Here is a 20757-nt window from a genome sequence, read left to right as displayed (position 1 = left end):
TCATGCGCACAAAAAGCGTATTTCGCTCAAATGTTGTGCACAAATTTGTTTACACAAATTTGCATTTCTCCTTTGCCAAAATAATCCATCCACCTGACAGGTGAGGCATATCAAGAAGCTGATTAAACAGCATAATCATTACACAGGTGAACCTTGTTCTGGGGACAATAAAAGGCCACTCTAAAATGTGCATTTTTGTCACACAACACAATACCACAGATGTCTCAAGTTTTGAGGGAGCGTGCAATTGGCCTGCTGACTGCAGGAATGTCCACCAGAGCTGTTGCCAGATAATTGAATGTTCATTTCTCTAACACAAGCCGCCTCCAACGTCGTTTTAGAGAATTTGGCAGTACGTCCAACCGGCCTCACAACCGCAGACCACGTGTAACCACGCCAGCCCAGGACCTCCACATCCGGCTTCTTCACCTGCGGGATCGTCCGAGACCAGCCACCCGGACAGCTGATGATACTGATGAGTATTTCAGTCTGTAATAAAGCCATTTTGTGGCTTATTCTGATTGGCTGGGCCTGGTTACCCAGTGGGGGAATCTTTAAAAAACAAAAACAAAAATTAATAACATTCCACCCATGAGGATGAAAGAGGGCGCTTTTGGTCATTGACTGGAGGAAAGGGCTACGTCAAGTTCAGAATACGGCTATCTGTGGACACACCTCTGCCACACCTTCATTTATTGCCAAGAGTGTGCAAAGCTGTCATCAACGCAAAGGGTGGCTATTTGAAGAATCTCAAATCTAAAATATATTTTCAATTGTTTAACACTTTTTTGGTTACTACATGATTCCATATGTGTTATTTCATAATTTTGATGTCTTCACTATTATTCTACAATGTAGAAAATAGCAAAAAAAAAAAAAAAAGCCTTGAATGAGTAGGTGTGTCCAAACTTTTGACTGGTACTGAAAAAGGAAAGTATTCAGACCCCTCGACTTTTTCCACATTTTGTTACGTTAGAGCCTTATTCTAAATTTGATGAAAATGTTTTTTTCCCTCATCAATCTACACACAATACCCCATACTGACAAAGGAAAAACTTGTTTTTAGAAATGAAAAACATCCCCACAGCATGATGCTGCCACCACCATGCTTCACCGTACAGATGGTGCCAGGTTTTCTCCAGATGTGACGCTTGGCATTCAGGCCAAAGAGTTCAATCTTGGTTTCATCAGACCAGAGAATCTTGTTTCTCATGGTCTGAGAGTCCTTCAGGTGCCTTTTGGCAAACTCCAAGCGGGCTGTCATGTGCCTTTTACTGAGGAGTGGCTTCCGTCTGGTCACTCTACCATAAAGGATTGATTGGTGGAGTGCTGCAGAGATGGTTGTCCTTCTGGAAGGTTCTCCCATCTCCACAGAGGAACTCTGGAGCTCTGTCAGAGTGACCATCGGGTTCTTGGTCACCTCCCTGACCAAGGCCCTTCACCCCCGATTGCTCAGTTTGGCCAGGCGGCCAGCTCTAGGAAGTCTTGATGTTTCCAAACTTCTTCCATTTAAGAATGATGGAGGCCACTATGTTCTTGGGGACCTTCAATGCTGCAGAAATGTTTTGGTACCCTTCCCCAGATCTGTGCCTCGACATAATCCTGTCTTGGAGCTCTACAGACAATTCCTTCGACCTCATGGCTTGGTTTTTGCTCTGACATGCACTGTCAACTGTGGGACATTATATAGACAGGTGTGTGCCTTTCCAAATCATGTCCAATCAATTGAATTTTCCACAGGTGGACTCCAATCAAGTTGTAGAAACATCTCAAGGATGATCAATGGAAACAGGATGCACCTGAGCTCAAATTCGAGTCTCATAGCAAAAGTTCTGAATACTTATGTAAATAACGTATTTCTTTTTTTTTATATATATATATACACATTTGCCAAAAGTTCTAAAAACCTATTTTTCGCTTTGTCATTATGGGTTTTTGTGGGTAGGTTGCTAAGATTATTATTTTTTAAATCCATTTTAGAATAAGGCTGTAATGTAACAAAATGTGGAAAAAGTTAAGGGGTCTGAATACTTTCCGAAGGCACTGTATATACACACACACAGTATTTACACTGAGTTTACAAAATATTAAGAACACCTGCTCTTTCCATGACATAGACTGATCAGGTGAATGTAGGTGAAAGCTATGATCCCTTATTAAATCCCCATCAATCAGTGTAGATGAAGGGGAGGAGACAGGTTAAATAATTATTTTTAAGCCTTGAGACAATTGAGACATGGATTGTGTATGTGTGCCATTCAGAGGGTGAATGGCAAGACAAAACATTTATGTGCCTTTGAACGGGGTATGGTAGTAGGTGCCAGGTGCACCGGTTTGTGTCAAAAACTGCAACGCTGCTGGGATTTTCACACTCAACAGTTTCCCGTGTGTATCAAGAATGGTCCAACACCCAAAGGACGTCCAGCCAACTTGACACAACTGTGGGAAGCATTGGAGTCAACATGGCCCAGCATCCCTGTGGAACGCTTTCGACACCTTGTAGAGTCCATGCCCCGACGAATTGAGGCTGTTCTGAGGGCAAAAGGGCCAGGTGCAACTCAATATTAGGAAGGTGTTCCTAATGTTTGGTATACTCAGTGTATCTCATTTAGCTGACACTTCTATCCAAAGCGACTTACTGTACAGTCATATGCATACATTTTACATATGGGTGGTCCCGGGAATCGAACCCACTATCCTTGCAAGCATCATGCTCTTCCAAGTGAGCTATAGAGGTTTGCTGCCACGCAGCAAACCTCCGCAGCACTAACTCCCGAGCCTGTCCAATGCAGACTCTGCAGAGCTTTGGCTGAGCCAATAGGATGTGATATGGATGGTGTAGGTTGGCATGGTCCAGAGTCATGGTTCTGGTTCTGGTTCTGGGCAGCCTGCACAGCTTCCTGCTCCTCCTGGGTCAGGGTGAAAGGGCACATTCTGGCTACGACCTCCAGGGCTGCCCTCTGACCTGACTGAATTGCCCAATTCATGTAGCCACACCACTGGGTGGCCATCTCCGTGCCGGCCCAGTGGATACTGGGAAGGAGAGTTCATGAAGACAGTTACCACTTCCTGCCAGCTGTCTTCACATTGAGAGGTTTATCATGGTTATTTCATTGCCTGTCAATGCTACATAGGAATAGATTTAATCGATGAGTACAATTTATTTGCTTCCTGAAACAAGCGGCTGGTGATTATCTATGAAATCTGAGTGATAATGAGTGACACCTACACTAACAATATGCTCTACGCTGTCAGGGCGTCAGTGAAATGGAAGACGTACTTTACTCGAAGGTAAAACAAATAACAACAACCTCCACACAGGGAGGGAACAACCCCGCACACTAATGACAGCCGGAATAATAACAAACACACACAACACACAGTGTAAGACATAGGGTTAAATAGGGAAGACATCACTACATAATGGGAAACAGGTGTAACCAATAAAGACAGAACAAGTCGAACACCGATACATAGATCGGTAGCAGCTAGTACTCCGGTGACGACGAACGCCGAAGCCTGCCCGAGCAAGGAGGAGGGACAGCCTCGGCTGAATCCGTGACATAAGCACAACAGTATTTTGTATTACTTTTGATTGAGATATTAACACTAGAACTTCTCAAACAAAGACATTAGCTTTGCAAGAAATCCCTCACAGGCATACAAATATTTGTTGTACTTGGAGTGTTGCAATATTAAACCCTTGTCAAGTAAACAGCACCTCATATTACTTGTCCCCTATAGCTCAGTTGGTAGAGCATGGCGCTTGCAACACCAGGGTTGTGGGTTCGTTTCCCACGGGGGGCCAGTATGAAAATGTATGCACTCACTAACTGTAAGTCGCTCTGGATAAGAGTGCCTGCTAAATGACTAAAATGTAAATGTTAGAGAGCCTGTAGTAGAACACTCCATTCTGAAATGTAATTAGGTACTATTACACAAGACTTGCAGCTTTTTCCGCTGACTATCAATAAAAAACAATGTCCAGATGTTCTAACAGATACCATTTTTTGAAGGATGTTTTTTTGGGAGAGTGAATTTGTTACTTCTCACGGTCAAAAGAGGCTGTTTTCTGTGCACAGTGTTTACTCTGAATGCATTATTGATGTGTAGGCTTACTTATCCATGAATCTCTGAGGTCACTTTACCCGCAGTGCCTTTCACCATCTGGATGGTCTCTCCCTCTCTCCATACAGATCACTCACATGTGAGTGGAGGATGTGCATGTGTTGGGCTGTTCAGCCTCAGCACCAGCTGACACACAGTTATAACGAAGGTTAGAAAAATAGTTTGTCCTGCACAATAATAGATGGTAAACACTCTCTCACTTATTAAAAAGACCTCATTCACTGGTTAGGGCTTCCATTAATTGGGGAGCTCTTAAAAGTAATTACAGTTTCTTACATTATTTATCATCTCCTCTAAATATGCAGTGATCTTATAGCATCTCATGGGAATGGATGAGATATATAATGAGAGGTTTGGGTAATCCACTGATTCTGTTGGGTTCTACAGTGAGGGAAAAAAGTATTTGATAGTGCTTGTAATGAAAGTGAATTTCATACATTACGGGACGCCAAAATGAGTATGATGGTACAGTGAGGGAAAAAGGTATTTGAACCCCTGCTGATTTTGTACGTTTGCCCACTGACAAAGAAATGCTCAGTCAATAATTTTAATGGCAGGTTTATTTGAACAGGTAGAGACAGAATAACAACAACAAAATCCAGAAAAACGCATGTAAAAAATGTTATTAATTTATTTTGCATTTTAATGAGGGAAATAAGTATTTGACCCCCTCTCAATCAGAAAGATTTCTGGCTCCCAGTTGTCTTTTATACAGGTAACGAGCTGAGATTAGGAGCACACTCTTAAAGGGAGTAACTCCTAATCTCAGTTTGTTACCTGTATAAAAGACACCTGTCCACAGAAGCAATCAATCAATCAGATTCCAAACTCTCCACCATGGCCAAGACCAAAGAGCTCTCCAAGTATGTCAGGGACAAGATTGTAGACCTACACAAGGCTGGAATGGGTTACAAGACCATCGCCAAGCAGCGATTATTCGCAAATGGAAGAAACACAAAAGAACTGTCAATCTCCCTCGGCCTGGGGCTCCATGCAAGATCTCACCTCGTGGAAATTGCAATGATCATGAGAACGGTGAGGAATCAGCCCAGAACTACACGGGAGGATCTTGTCAATGATCTCAAGGCAGCTGGGACCATAGTCACCAAGAAAACAATTGGTAACACACTACGGCGTGAAGGATTGAAATCCTGCAACGCCTGCAATGTCCCCCTGCTCAAGAAAGCACATATACAGGCCCGTCTGAAGTTTGCCAATGAACATCTGAATGATTCAGAAGAGAACTGGGTGAAAGTGTTGTGGTCAGATGAGACCAAAATCGAGCTCTTTGGCATCAACTCAACTCGCGTGTTTGGAGGAGGAGGAATGCTGCCTATGACCCCAAGAACACCATCCCCACCGTCAAACATGGAGGTGGAAACATTATGCTTTGGGGGTGTTTTTCTGCTAAGGGGACAGGACAACTTCACCGCATCAAAGGGATGATGGACGGCGCCATGTACCGTCAAATCTTGGGTGAGAACCTCCTTCCCTCAGCCAGGGCATTGAAAATGGGTTGTGGATGGCTATTCCAGCATGACAATGACCCAAAACACACGGCCAAGGCAACAAAGGAGTGGCTCAAGAAGAAGCACATTAAGGTCCTGGAGTAGCCAGTCTCCAGACCTTAATCCCATAGAAAATCTGTGGAGGGAGCTGAAGGTTCGAGTTGCCAAACGTCAGGCTCGAAACCTTAATGACTTGGAGAAGATCTGCAAAGAGGAGTGGGACAAAATCCCTCCTGAGATGTGTGCAAACCTGGTGGCCAACTACAAGAAACGTCTGACCTCTGTGATTGCCAACAAGGGTTTTGCCATCAAGTACTAAGTCACGTTTTGCAGAGGGGTCAAATACTTATTCCCCTCATTAAAATGCAAATCAATTGATAACATTTTTGACATGCGTTTTTCTGGATTGTTTTGTTGTTATTCTGTCTCTCACTGTTCAAATAAACCTACCATTAAAATTATAGACTGATCATGTCTTTGTCCGTGGGCAAATGTACAAAATCAGCAGGGGATCAAATACTTTTTTCCCTCACTGTATATGTACTTTAACAAGTAATGATTGGATTATTTGGATCCCCATTAGCTTTTGCAGAAGCAGCAGCTACTCTTCCTGGAGTCCACAAAACACACAACAAGTAACAAAACACTGATACACTGGTAGACAAGGACAGTCGCACACATTTGAAATACAACGATATACAAACAATAAAACTAAAAGATCAAATCAAATCAAATGTTATTGGTCACATACATATATTTAGCAGATGTTATTGCGAGTGAAGTGAAATGCTTGTGTTCCTAGCTCCAACAGTGCAGTAGTACCTAACAATTCACAACAATACACACATCTAAAAGTAAAAGAATGGAATTAAGAAATATATAAATATACTACGAAGAGCAATGTCAGAGTGGCATTGACTAAAATACAGTAGAATAGAATACAGTATATACATATGAGATGAGTAAAGCAGTATGTAAACATTTTAAAGTGACTAGTGTTACATTATTAAAGTGGCCAGTGATTCCATTGTCTATGTATATATGGCAGCAGCCTCTAAGGTGCAGGGTTGAGTAGCCGGGTGGTAGCCGGCTAGTGATGGCTATTTAATGATGGCCTTGAGATAGAAGCTGTTTTTCAGTCTCTTGGTCCCAGCATCGATGCACCTGTACTGACCTCACCTTCTGGAAGATAGCGGGGTGAACAGGCCGTAGCTCGGGTGGATGATGTCCTTGATGATATTTTTGGCCTTCCTGTGACATCGGGTGCTGTAGGTGCCTGGAGGGCAGGCAGTGTGCCCCCGGTGATGCGTTGGGCAGACCGTACCACCCTCTGGAGAGCCCTGCGGTTGCGGGCGGTGCAGTTGCCGTACCAGGCGGTGATACAGCCCAACAGGATGCTCTCAATTGTGCATCTGTGAAGGTTTCTGAGGGTCTTAGGGGCCAAGCCGAATTTCTTCAGCCTCCTGAGGTTGAAGATGCGCTGTTGCGCCTTCTTCGCCAAACTGTCTGTGTGGGTGGACCATTTCAGATTGTCAGTGATGTGTACGCCGAGGAACTTGAAGCTTTCCACCTTCTTCACTGCAGTCCCGTCGATGTGGATAGGGGCGTGCTCCGTCTGCTGTTTCCTGAAGTCCACGATCATCTTTGTTTGATTACTACATCATTCCATATGTGTTATTTCATAGTTTTGATGTCTTCACTATTATTCTACAATGTAGAAAATAGTAAAAATAAAGAAAAAGCCTTGAATGAGTAGGTGTGTCCAAACTTTTGACTGGTACTGAATATACAGTGCCTTCAGAAAGTATTCAGACCCCTCGACTTTTTCCACATTTTGTTATGTTAGAGCCTTATTCTAAATTTGATGAAAATGTTTTTTTCTCTCATCAATCTACACACAATACCCCATACTGACAAAGGAAAAACTTGTTTTTAGAAATGAAAAACATCCCCACAGCGTGATGCTGCCACCACCATGCTTCACCGTACGGATGGTGGCAGGTTTTCTCCAGATGTGACGCTTGGCATTCAGGCCAAAGAGTTCAATCTTGGTTTCATCAGACCAGAGAATCTTGTTTGTCATCGTCTGAGAGTCCTTCAGGTGCCTTTTGGCAAACTCCAAGCGGGCTGTCATGTGCCTTTTACTGAGGAGTGGCTTCCGTCTGGTCACTCTACCATAAAGGACTGATTGGTGGAGTGCTGTAGAGATGGTTGTCCTTCTGGAAGGTTCTCCCATCTCCACAGAGGAACACTGGAGCTCTGTCAGAGTGACCATCGGGTTCTTGCTCACCTCCCTGACCAAGGCCCTTCACCCCCGATTGCTCAGTTTGGCCGGGCGGCCAGCTCTAGGAAGAGCCTTGATGTTTCCAAACTTCTTCCATTTAAGAATGATGGAGGCCACTATGTTCTTGGGGACCTTCAATGCTGCAGAAATGTTTTGGTACCCTTCCCCAGATCTGTGCCTCGACACAATCCTGTTTCGGAGCTCTACAGACAATTCCTTCGACCTCATGGCTTGGTTTTTGCTCTGACATGCACTGTCAACTGTGGGACCTTATATAGACAGGTGTGTGCCTTTCCAAATCATGTCCAATCAATTGAATTTTCCACAGGTGGACTCCAATCAAGTTGTAGAAACATCTCAAGGATGATCAATGGAAACAGGATGCACCTGAGCTCAAATTCGAGTCTCATAGCAAAAGGTCTGAATACTTATGTAAATAACGTATTTCTTTTTTTTATATATAAATACACATTTGCCAAAAGTTCTAAAAACCTATTTTTCGCTTTGTCATTATGGGTTTTTGTGGGTAGGTTGCTAAGATAATTATTTTTTAAATCCATTTTAGAATAAGGCTGTAATGTAACAAAATGTGGAATCTGTCAATGATAACCATAATAGTGGGAGATCAGTTACAAAGTCTATGGACAAATGATACCAGGGCCACTGAGGCACGGGAAGAGGAAGTAGTTTCCCTGCTGGAGTGTGCCGGTGAGATTTGGATTTAGTACATATGGATCATGAGTTGACATAGTGGGTGACGTCCTGCGCCATGGTGGACCACCAGTACTTTTCGGAGATAGTGCGAGTGATACCTGGGTGTTCAGTGGAGAGAGATGTGTGTGCCCACGTCAACAACCGATCTCTCATCCCTGTGGGAACGTAGATGCGCTCCGGAAGGCAGGTGGAAGGAGTGGGTTCCCGCTCCAGAGCCTGGCGGATGTCCACATGTACATCCCAACACACGGGGCCAACAATACAGCATGACCGATTAATAGGCTGGTGGACACTCACAGGGCCCTCAACTGGCGTGGAACCACAGGGTACGGGAAAGCAGGTCCTCTGACATCCTGGTCCCCAGGCGGTAATTTTCATACTCTACCATGTGATGGTTGGATTGTGACGTTGGAGCCACGGGAGGCCGAGGATTTCCTTGTGTACAGGTGTGGAGGTGATAAAGAAGGGAAGGCTTTTCTGGTACATGGGTCCCACAGTGAGGGTGAGTGGTGCAGTGATGTGTGTAACTGTGCCGGATCCCAATGGTCGTGTGTCCAGAGCTTGGATAGGAAAAGGAGAGGAGAGCGGGTATGAGGTTAAGTTCAGGGAGGAGGCGAGGGCCTGGTCGATGAAGTTCCCAGTGGCACCGGAGTCAACTCGAGGGACAGCCAGCCAGTGAAATAGGAACTGTAAAGGGTTTGAAAATGACTATGAAAATGGGACACTCACGCCTAACCTGGGAGATGGAAGGTCACGGGGCCGCCCCGCTGCTCTGGTGGACCCGGGGTTAGGGCGCACCGGACAGCACTGAAGCTGGTGCCCCTTCTGGCCACAATAGGGACAGAGCCCCAGCTGTCTCCAGCGACACCGCTCTACAGAGAGGTGTGTGGCCCCTACCTCCATGGGTTCATGCTCTGCCTCAGGACAACCAAAGGAGAGTGGCGAGGTGGACACCGGAGCCCCCGCAGAAAGTTATCCAGACGGATGGCCATTGAGATGAGTGTCCAAGGAAATATTGTCATCCCGACATGCCAACTCTGTCTGGACCTCCTCACACAGTCCACTGTGGAATAGAGTGTGGAACGCTGCCTCATTCCATCCGCTGGAAGCTGACACAGTCCGAAAGGTGAGGGCGTACTCCGCAGCGGTCTGGGCACCCTGCCGGAGCTGGAAAAGTTGCTCACCTCTCTCTCTGCCATCTAGAGGATAGTCGAAGACCGCCCTGAACAGAGCCATGAACCTCTCATAGGAATCCAGCTCCTCCTCTCCTCTCTCCCAGATGGCCGTAGCCCACTCCAACGCCCATCCGGTCAGCAGGGAAATGACTGTGGCAAACTTGTACCTCTCGGTGGTGGGGGCTCCCGTCTGATAGGCGAAATAGAGGGAGCAGTGGAGTAGGAAGCCACAGCATTTCGATGGAGTGCCGTCATATTGTTCCTGAAGGGATAGTCGGGCATTGCTGACCTGGGCAGACGGCTGGGTAGGCTGGGGAACTGGCTCACTGTGACGACCCATGGTAGGAGGCCCTCTGATAGAGGAATGGAGAACCTCGCTGGTGGTGTCGAGGCGGTGGATAACGCGGAGGACCTCCTCTCTGGCCGTACCCAGTTTCGCCAGCTGGTCATGGTGTTGATGGAGTAGATGACCTTGTTCGTTAACCGTCTGGAAGAGAGTTGAATCTTCTGCTGCTTCTATATTGTTGAGGTGATATTCTGTAACGTATATGCCGGGAGTCAGGAAACAGGTGCACAAGGTGAGTTTATAAAAGAACCGATGCAGATGAACAAACATGAGGAGTGTACTGAACCTGAGAGAAAACAATAACACCTAGTGACTGAAGACAACTGAGGGCTAAATAAAGGGGGAGTAATCAAGGAGGGAATGACGACCAGGTGTGCATAATGATGGGGAACAGGTGTGCGTCATTATGAAGCCAGGGCCGGTGGTTAGTAGACCGGCGACGTCGAGCGCCGGATGGAGGGAGCAGGAATAGGTGTGACAGTGTGTGTTAGAGTGTGTCTGTGTGTGCGTGTTTGTGGTTGTGTCCGCTCACAGTCCCCGCCGTTCCATGAGATGTTGTTTAATCAATTTTATTAAGGTAATTTTGCTGTTTGCTTGAGTAATTGGAGATGGGAGTTCCATGCGATCATGGCTCTGTATAATACTGTGCGTTTCCGTGAATTCATTTTGGACTTGGGAACTGTGAAGAGACCCCTGCTGGGATGTCTTGCGGGGCATGTACAGTCGTGGTCAAAAGTTTTGAGAATGACACAAGTATTGGTCTTCACAAAGTTCCGCCCTGGCATGCTGTCAATTAACTTCTGGGCCACATCCTGACTGATGGCAGCCCATTCTTGCATAATCAATGCTTGGAGTTTGTCAGAATATGTGGGTTTTTGTTTGTCCACCTGCCTCTTGAGGATTGACCACAAGTTCTCAATGGGATTAAGGTCTGGGGAGTTTCCTGGCCATGGACCCAAAATGTCGATGTTTTGTTCCCCGAGCCACTTAGTTATCACTTTTGCCTTATGGCAATGTGCTCCATCATGCTGGAAAAGGCATTGTTCGTCACCAAACTGTTCTTGGATGGTTGGGAGAAGTTGCTTTCGGAGGATGTGTTGGTACCATTCTTTATTCATGGCTGTGTTCTTAGGCAAAATTGTGAGTGAGCCCACTCCCTTGGCTGAGAAACAACCCCACACATGAATGGTCTCAGGATGCTTTACTGTTGGCATGACGCAGGACTGATGGTAGCGCTCACCTTGTCTTCTCCGGACAAGTTTTTTTCCGGATGCCCCAAACAATCGGAAAGGGGATTCATCAGAGAAAATGACTTTACCCCAGTCCTCAGCAGTCCAACCTTTTACCTTTTGCAGAATATCAGTCTGTCCCTGATGTTTATCCTGGAGAGAAGTGGCTTCCTTGCTGCCCTTCTTGACACCAGGCCATCCTCCAAAAGTATTTGCCTCACTGTGCGTGCAGATGCACTCACACCTGCCTGCTGCCATTCCTGAGCAAGCTCTGCACTGGTGGTGCCCCGATCCCGCAGCTGAATCAACTTTAGGAGATGGTCCTGGCGCTTGCTGGACTTTCTTGGGCGGCCCTGAAGCCTTTTTCACAACAATTGAACCTCTCTCCTTGAAGTTCTTGATGATCCGATAAATGGTTGATTTAGGTGCAATCTTACTAGCAGCAATATCCTTGCCTGTGAAGCCCTTTTTGTGCAAAGCAATGATGACGGCACGTGCAGGTAACCATGGTAAACAGAGGAAGAACAATGATTTCAAGCACCACCCTCCTTTTAAAGCTTCCAGTCTGTTATTCTAACTCAATCAGCATGACAGAGTGATCTCCAGCCTTGTCCTCGTCAACACTCTCACCTGTGTTAACGAGAGAATCACTGACATGATGTTAGCTGGTTCTTTTGTGGCAGGGCTGAAATTCAGTGGAAATGTTTTTTTGGGATTAAGTTCATTTTCATGGCAAAGAGGGACTTCGCAATTAATTGCAATTAATCTGATCACTCTTCATAACATTCTGGAGTAAATGCAAATTGCCATCATAACAACTGAGGCAGCAGACATTGTGAAAATTAATATTTGTGTCATTTTCAAAACTTTTGACCACGACTGTACAATATGGGTGTCTGAGCTGAATTTTTTTTTGATTATGCAGACAATCTGGAATTTTCATCACAGTAATATTTCTCATAAAAACTACAAAAGATGTAGTTAAACTTGTCAACCCTCTACCGGGAAAGACTGGAGAAGTGCAATGGCCCAAGGCAACTGACCTGAGGGAAACCGCACTGTACATATCTGATGCTTCCATTGAAGAACAATCTCTGGGTTATATTGGATAAATACATTTCCAACCATGTGGTGGCAGGTGATGTAAAGCCATAGCAAGTGAGTTCATTCAATAACAATGTATGATCAATAACATCAAAGGCTGCACTGAAATCTAACAATACAGCTCCAACTATCATCTTATTATCCATTTATTTTAACCAATCATCTGTCATCTGAGTCAGTGCACTACTAGTTGAGTGCCCTTCTAGACTGTGTGGCCGCGCATGACTCCAACACCGTCATTAAGTTTGCCGACGACACAACGGTGGTAGACCTGATCACCAACGACGATGAGTCAACCTAAATGGAGGAGGTCAGAGACCTGGCAGTGTGGTGCCACGCAACAACCTCTCCCTCAACGTCAGCAAGACAAAGGAGCTGATCGTGGAATACAGGAAACTGAGGGCAGAGCACGCCCCCCTTCACATCGACGGGGCTGTAGTGGAACGGGTTGAGAGCTTCAAGTTCCTCGGTGTCCACATCACTAAGGACCTATCATGGTCCAAACACACCAACACAGTCGTGAAGAGGGCACGACAACACCTCTTGCCTCTCAGGAGGTTGAAAAGATTTGGCATGGGCCCTCAGATCCTGAAAATCTTCTATAACTGCACCATTGAGAGCATCTTGACTGGCTGCATCACCGCTTAGAATGGTACCTGCTTGGCATCTGACCGTACAGCGTTACAGAGGGTAGTGCGTACGGCCCAGTACATCACTGGGGCCGAGCTCACACATAGACACACTTTCACACTCTTTCACACATGCTGCAGCTACTCTGTTTATTATCTATCCTGATTGCCTAGTCACTTTTACCCCTACCTACCTACATCAAATCAAATGACATTTTATTTGTCACATGCTTTGTAAACAACAGGTGTAGACCAACAATGCAGAGAGAGAAAAAAATAAATAATAAAAAATGTATAACACGAGGAATAAATGCACAATGACTACTAACTTGGCTATATACATGGGGTACCAGTACTGAGTCGATGTGCAGGGGTACGAGGTAATTCAGGTAGATGTGTACACATAGGTAGGGACAAAGTGATTAGGCAACAGGATAGATACATGTACAGTACCAGTCAAAACTTTGGACACACCTATTCATTCAAGGGGTTTTCTTTATTTTTACTATTTTCTACATTGCAGAATAATAGTGAAGACATCAAAATTATGAAATAACACATATGGAATCATGTAGTAACCAAAAACAGTGTTAAACAAATCAAAATCTATTTTATATTTGAGATTCTTCAAATAGCCACCCTTTGCCTTGATGACAGCTTTGCACACGCTTGGCATTCTCTCAACCAGCTTCACCTGGAATTATTTTCCAACAGTTTTCAAGGAGTTCCCATATACAGTTGAAGTCGGAAGTTTACATACACCTTAGCCAAATACATTTAAACTCCGTTTTTCGCAATTCCTGACATTTAATCCTAGTAACAATTCCCTGTCTTAGGACAGTTAGGATCACCACTTTATTTTAAGACTGTGAAATGTCAGAATAATAGTAGAGAGAATGATTTATTTCAGCTTTTATTTCTTTCATCACATTCCCAGTGGGTCAGAAGTTTACATGCACTCAATTAGTATTTGGTAGCATTGCCTTTAAATTGTTTAACTTGGGTCAAACGTTTCGGGTAGCCTTCCATAAGCTTCCCACAATAAGTTGGGTGAATTTTGGCCCATTTCTCCTGACAAAGCAGGTGTAACTGAGTCAGGTTTGTAGGCCTACTTGCTCGCACACGCTTTTTCAGTTCTGCCCACAAATTTCTATAGGATTGAGGTCAGGGCTTTGTGATGGCCACTCCAATACCTTGACTTTTTTGTCCTTAAGCCATTTTGCCACAACTTTGGAAGTATGCTTGGGGTCATTGTCCATTTGGAAGACCCATTTGCAACCAAGCTTTAACTTCCTGACTGATGTCTTGAGATGTTGCTTCAATATATCCACATAATTTTCCTTCCTCATGATGCAGTCCCTCCTGCAGCAAAGCACCCCCACAGCATGATGCTGCCACCCCCGTGCTTCACGGTTGGGATGGTGTTCTTCGGCTTGCAAGCAACCCCGTTTTTCCTCCAAACATAACGATGGTCATTATGGCCAAACTGTTTTATTTTTGTTTCATCAGACCAGAGGACATTTCTCCAAAAAGTACGATCTTTGTCCCCATGTGCAGTTGCAAACCGTAGTCTGGCTTTTTTATGGCGGTTTTGGAGCAGTGGCTTCTTCCTTGCTGAGCGGCCTTTCAGGTAATGTCGATATAGGACTCGTTTTTACTGTGGATATAGATACTTTTGTACCTGTTTCCTCCAGCATCTTCACAAGGTCCTTTGCTGTTGTTCTGGGATAGATTTGCACTTTTCGCACCAAAGTACGTTCATCTCTAGGAGACAGAACGCGTCTCCTTCCTGAGTGGTATGACAGCTGCGTGGTCCCATGGTGTTTATACTTGCGTACTATTGATTGTACAGATGAACGTGGTACCTTCAGGCATTTGGAAATTGCTCCCAAGGATGAACCAGACTTGTGGAGGTCTACAATTTATTTTCTGAGGTCTTGGCTGATTTATTTTGATTTTCCTATGATGTCAAGCAAAGATGCACTGGGTTTGAAGGTAGGCCTTGAAATACATCCACAGGTACACCTCCAATTGACTTAAATGATGTCAATTAGCCTATCAGAAGCTTTTAAAGCCATGACATCATTTTCTGGAATTTTCCAAGCTGTTTAAAGGCACAGTGAACTTAGTGTATGTAAACTTCTGACCCAATGGAGTTGTTACACAGTGAATTATAAGTGAAATAATATGTCTGTAAACAATTGTTGGAAAAATTACTTGTGTCATGCACAAAGTAGATGTCCTAACCGACTTGCCAAAACTATAGTTTGTTAACAAGAAATTTGTGGAGTGGTTGAAAAATTAGTTTTAATGACTCCAACCTAAGTGTATGTAAACTTCCGACTTCAACACTAAGCTGAGCACTTGTTGGCTGCTTTTCCTTCACTCTGCGGTTCGACTCATCCCAAATCGTTTCAATTGGGTTGAGATTGGGGGATTGTGGAGACCAGGTCATCTGATGCAGCACTCCATCACTCTCCTTCTTGGTAAAATAGCCCTTACACAGCCTGGAGGTCCTGTTGAAAAACAAATGATAGTCCCATTAAGCCCAATCCAGATGGGATGGCGTATCGCTGCAGAATGCTGTGGTGGCCATGCTGGTTAAATCACAGACAGTGTCACCAGCAAAGCACCCCCACACCATAACACCTCCTCCTCCATGCTTTACGGTGGGAAATACACATGCGGAGATCATCCGTTCACCCACACCGTGTCTTGACCCAAGCAAGTCTCTTCTTCTTACTGGTGTCCTTTAGTAGTGGTTTATTTGCATCAATTTGACCTTGAAGGCCTGATTCACAATTGATGTTGAGATGTGTCTGTAACTTGAACTCTGTGAAGCATTTATTTGGGCTGTAATTTCTGAGGCTGGTAACTCTAATGAACTTATCCTCTGCAGCAAAGGTAGCTCATGAGAGCCAGTTTCATCATAGCTTTTGATGTTTTTTGCGACTGCACTTGAAAAAACTTTCAAAGTTCTTGAAATGTTCCGTATTGACTGACCTTCATGTCCTCAAGTAATGATGGACTGTCATTTTTCTTTGCTTATTTGAGCTGTTCTTGCCACAATATGCACTTAGTCTTTTACCAAATAGGGCTATCTTCTGTAAATCCCCCCTACCTTGTCACAACACAACTGATTGGCTCAAACGCATTAACCTTTAAGAAGGCACACTTGTTAATTGAAATGCATTTCAGGTGACTTCCTCATGAAGCTGGTTGAGAGAATGCCAAGAGTGTGCAAAGCTGTCATCAAGGCAAAGGGTGGCTATTTGAAGAATCTCAAATATAAAATATATTTTGATTTGTTGAACACTTTTTTGGTTACTACATGAGTCCATATGTGTTATTTCATAGTGTTGATGTCTTCACTATTATTCTACAATGTAAAAAATAGTAAAAATAAAGAAAACCCCTTGAATGAGTAGGTGTGTTCAAACTTTTGACTGGTACTGTATATATTACCACATTGACTTGGTACCGGTACTCCTTGTATATAGTCTCGTTATTGTTATTTTATTGTGTTACTATTTCCTTTATTTATTTTTTGCTAATTTTTCTTACTTTTTAACTCTGCATTGTTGGGAAAGGGCTCGCAAGTAAGCATTTCACGGTAAAGTCTACACCTGTTGAATACAGCGCATGTGAAAAATACATGTTGATGTATGAATGCTGAAAGTCCGTAGTTAACTTGTTCTCTAAAAAATAGCATTGTATTTACTAAGAACAGGCAGCAAACTGATTGGGCGGCTGTTAGAGCCAGCAAAGAATGCTTTACTATTTTTAGGCAGTAGAATTGCTTTAGCTTCCTTCCACTTATGTGGACACACACACTCCTTTAGGCATTGGTTAAAGATATAGCAAATAGGGGTGGCAATACAGTCTGCTATTATTCTCAATAGTTTCCCATCAAGGTTGTCTATGCCTGGTGGTTTATCATTATTGATGGATAACAATAGTTTTTCCACCTCTCCCACACTAACTTGACCAAATTAAAGACAGTAATCATTTTCTTTCACTATTAGATATTTTATACAAAAATATAATTGTTCACCTGTTCGACGTTGTCATTTCAATTCTGAGTTTTCCACTTTACTAGTGAAAAAGTAATTGAAATGATTGGCAATATCAAAAGGTTTTGTTATAAATGACCCATAAACTTCAACGAACGATGCAGATGAACTGGGTTTTCTGCCCATGATACTCCAAAGTATTTTTACATTGTGTTTAAGTCATTTATCTTGGTTTGGTAATATAATTTATTGTTCTTTTTGGTAAGTTTAATCACAACATTTCTCAGTTTACAGTATGCCAACCAATCAGCTGAGCAGCCTGACTTGTTTGCCACCTCTTTTGCATCATTTATTTGAAACAAACAATTTTTCAATTCATCATCAATCCAGGGGGTTCTTACAGTTCTCACAGTTAATTTCTTTACAAGCGCATGCTTGTCAACTATTGGCATGAATAATTGTACAAATGCTTCCTGTGCTGCATCTGCACTTGGTGGCCTACAGCAGCACCCTAAAAGAAGAAGCTTTAGATGAGGTAGTTGAATTTGCAACCACAACACTTCAACAACATTTAACAAGAGATCCTCTCTAAGCTTTACAGGAATATGGCTCTGAACATACACAGTAACACCTCCCCCATAGGCATTCCTGTATTTTCTGTAGACGTTATATCCTTGTATTGCTACTGCTGTATCATCAAAGGAATTATCTAAATGAGTTTCAGAGTTATGAATGTGTTAGCAAGTGTTAGTCTGATGTTAGCAAGTTATTGATTTTGTTAACCTTATAAGGCTAGATATATTAACATGGTCTATACTTAGCCCTTTCCTTGGTAGCTTATCGGAGATAGACATAATATGGAGAAAGTAAAAGTAAAAGTAAAATTAAAACATTGCTTTGCTAATAGAGTTAGTCAATCAGGCACTTGTAAGTGTCAGTTGGTGTGTGTGTGTGTGTGTGTGTGATGTTGGGCTGAAACTACTGACCCTGAAGCTTGGCTCTCACAATCCTGCCAGGCTTTTGGGAGGGAGGGTGGACAATGAGCTTGTCGTTGTGGATGTAAGCAATGTCCCCACGGTTTCTGGCAACTTTCATAGCTGGGATAAGTTCTTTCCGCCTCTGTCGCATAGCTTTAGAGAAGTCCTCGTTGAGGAAGATGTTGGTTCCTCTCAAGTTCTTGGCTCACTCCAGAACAGCCATCTTGTCCTTGAACCTTAGGAACTTGACCACTATCAGCCTGGGTGTGTCACCTGGGCTTGTTACAGGTCTTCCAGACCTGAGGGCGCACTCCATAATCTTCTTATTATCCATCTGCAGCTTTTCAGTGATAATTTTTCTCACTTTCTCATCAGACTCCGTCCAGGTCTCATGTGGAGACTCTGGTATGCCATCCACAACAATGTTATTCCTCCTGGATTATCCCTCTAGATGTAATCTCGCGTGGATTTACAGTTTGTTGTCATCTTGTTGCAAGTCTCTTTCAGGACATCCACCTTTCCCTGGGAGAACTGCAAACTGTTCTTAAGGTGTTGGACCTCTCTGGTCAGATGGACAAAGCTCTTGAAGCTATTTTCCTATTGCTGTAACAATTGCTTGTAGACATCTTTTCGTTTATTTCAAAGATCACGCTCCTGTGATAGCAAAACACTGTCCTCTCCATTACTCCAACCTTCTTTAACTTTGGGCGGCATGATGACAGCAACGCTGGTAGTCCATGCAATTCCAGCCAGCACAGCTCGCAGGGCCGATGGAAACAGCAACAAATAGCAGGGATTTAAACAGCCACAAGCCTGGGACTATCCGCGGTCTCATCCACAAAGGTTAACTGCGCCGCGGGCTGTGTTCAAACTGTCAAGGAAACCTGGCAAGCTTGATAGCTAGCAGCTAGGCTAGCTACTTCACCAAGCAGCAGCTCTCCAGAATTTAGGGTTTGGCAGTATCCCGGGACAGATAGTAGCGGTCCCAGCAACTGAGGTTAACTGCGTCGCACATGTATCCATGTATCCTCATCCTCATCTCCTTGAGGATCAATTTCACATTATGGGAGAGAGAGAATGGGGAGGTCTGCTGAGCTAATGCTGCTGCTGTCCACCTTACATAATGAGATCCCCATGGTCCCTACAGACTAAATGGACGTCTCTGTCTCTATCCCTCTCCTGTTTTTTTCTTCTTCATCCCTCTCCATCCCTTTCTCTCTCTCTCTCCCTCTTTCTCTACATCCATCTTTCCCTCTCTCCCCCATCTCTCTCCCTTTCTCTTGTCCATGGATTTATTTATTTATTTTATTATAATCATAATAAAAAATACATTACAGACAAAATACTGTACAATTTTCATACATTTCAAAACATTAACATATTGTATGCATCTATCAGTTACACATACATGTTAATACATACACACAAAAAGTAGGTCACATGGGGGAGAGGCGTTGTGCCGTGAGGTGTTGCTGTTCACTTGCGCTATATAAGATGGAAGGGAGTTCCATGCACTCATGGCTCTGTATAATACTGTACGTTTCCTTGAATTTGTTCTGGACCTGGGGACTGTGAAAAGACCCCTGGTGGCATGTCTGCTGGGGTAAGTGTTTGTGTCAGTGCTGTGTAAGTTGACTATGCAAACTATTTGGAAATGAATGTTTCTTATTAAAACAAGAAGCGATGCAGTCAGTCTTTCCTCAACTCTTAGCCAAGAGAGACTGACATACATAGTATTGATATTAGCCCTCTGATTACAATGAAGAGCAAAATGTGCCGCTCTGTTCTGGGCCAGCTGCAGCTTAACACTAGAACCACTGGGCCTCGAGGGACCCCTTTCAAGCTAATGAGTCATTCTGACTGCAACATTCTAACAGTAATTAATACATTTCATACTGTATATGGTATAGCAAAAATAATAATTTGGTTGTGTTTATGAAGGCCTTGGGTAACATTAGTTTATTTGAAATAAAACAATAGCATTTTAATTTGTTTAATGTTACTGTAGGCTATACGTAAAAAATAAAACACAAACATAAAAATTAAAGTCTTCAATAAATTGTATTTGTGTAGTGCCTTTATTAAAACTATGTAACAGAAAGCATATGTGTTGGAACACAGTAACAGCTTATTTTTATAATGGCAATAAATAAATACCCCAACCACCAAGATGCACGGTGAAATGATGAAAACATCAGTAGCCTAAACATCATCATAAGCTCCAAGTGGCCTTGATAAATAGTGAAACTCAGCACAAAACAATAATGACATTATAATTAATATAAGTGTTGATATGACAGCGGTCAAAATTAGTCAATTATTTTGTTTGCGTCTTCACACAATGGCATCAGTGGATTTCATTTAGAAGTTATCCCATGTCCTAACAGTTGACCATTTTTATAACTTTCACCTGCTTGACACTCTTTGACATACAGTGGGGAGAAAAAGTATTTGATACACTGCCGATTTTGCAGGTTTTCCTACTTACAAAGCATGTAGAGGTCTGTAATTTTTATCATAGGTACACTTCAACTGTGAGAGACGGAATCTAAAACAAAAATCCAGAAAATCACATTGTATGATTTTTAAGTAATTAATTTGCATTTTATTGCATGACATAAGTATTTGATCACCTACCAACCAGTAAGAA

The 20757-nt window shown here is 43.4% G+C and overlaps 1 pseudogene across 1 annotated transcript in view; it reads right to left on the bottom strand.

The window, feature by feature from the left end:
• Nucleotides 1-535: 535 nt before the first annotated feature.
• The window catches only part of LOC311099813 (amine oxidase [flavin-containing]-like), a 131321-nt pseudogene continuing 111099 nt past the window's right edge, over nucleotides 536-20757 (bottom strand). The window contains exons 12-13 of the transcript in view: nucleotides 2695-3033; nucleotides 536-552 (exon numbers count right to left, since the gene is read on the bottom strand). The product of the transcript in view is annotated as an amine oxidase [flavin-containing]-like (transcript). The remainder of the gene's footprint in view (nucleotides 553-2694; nucleotides 3034-20757) is intronic.

The sequence above is a fragment of the Coregonus lavaretus genome (genome assembly GCF_964263955.1).
Source record: "Coregonus lavaretus genome assembly, chromosome: 24".
Lineage (NCBI taxonomy): Eukaryota > Metazoa > Chordata > Actinopteri > Salmoniformes > Salmonidae > Coregonus > Coregonus lavaretus.
Note: the sequence above shows the minus strand (reverse complement) of the source record. Positions and strands in the feature narration are given on the sequence as shown.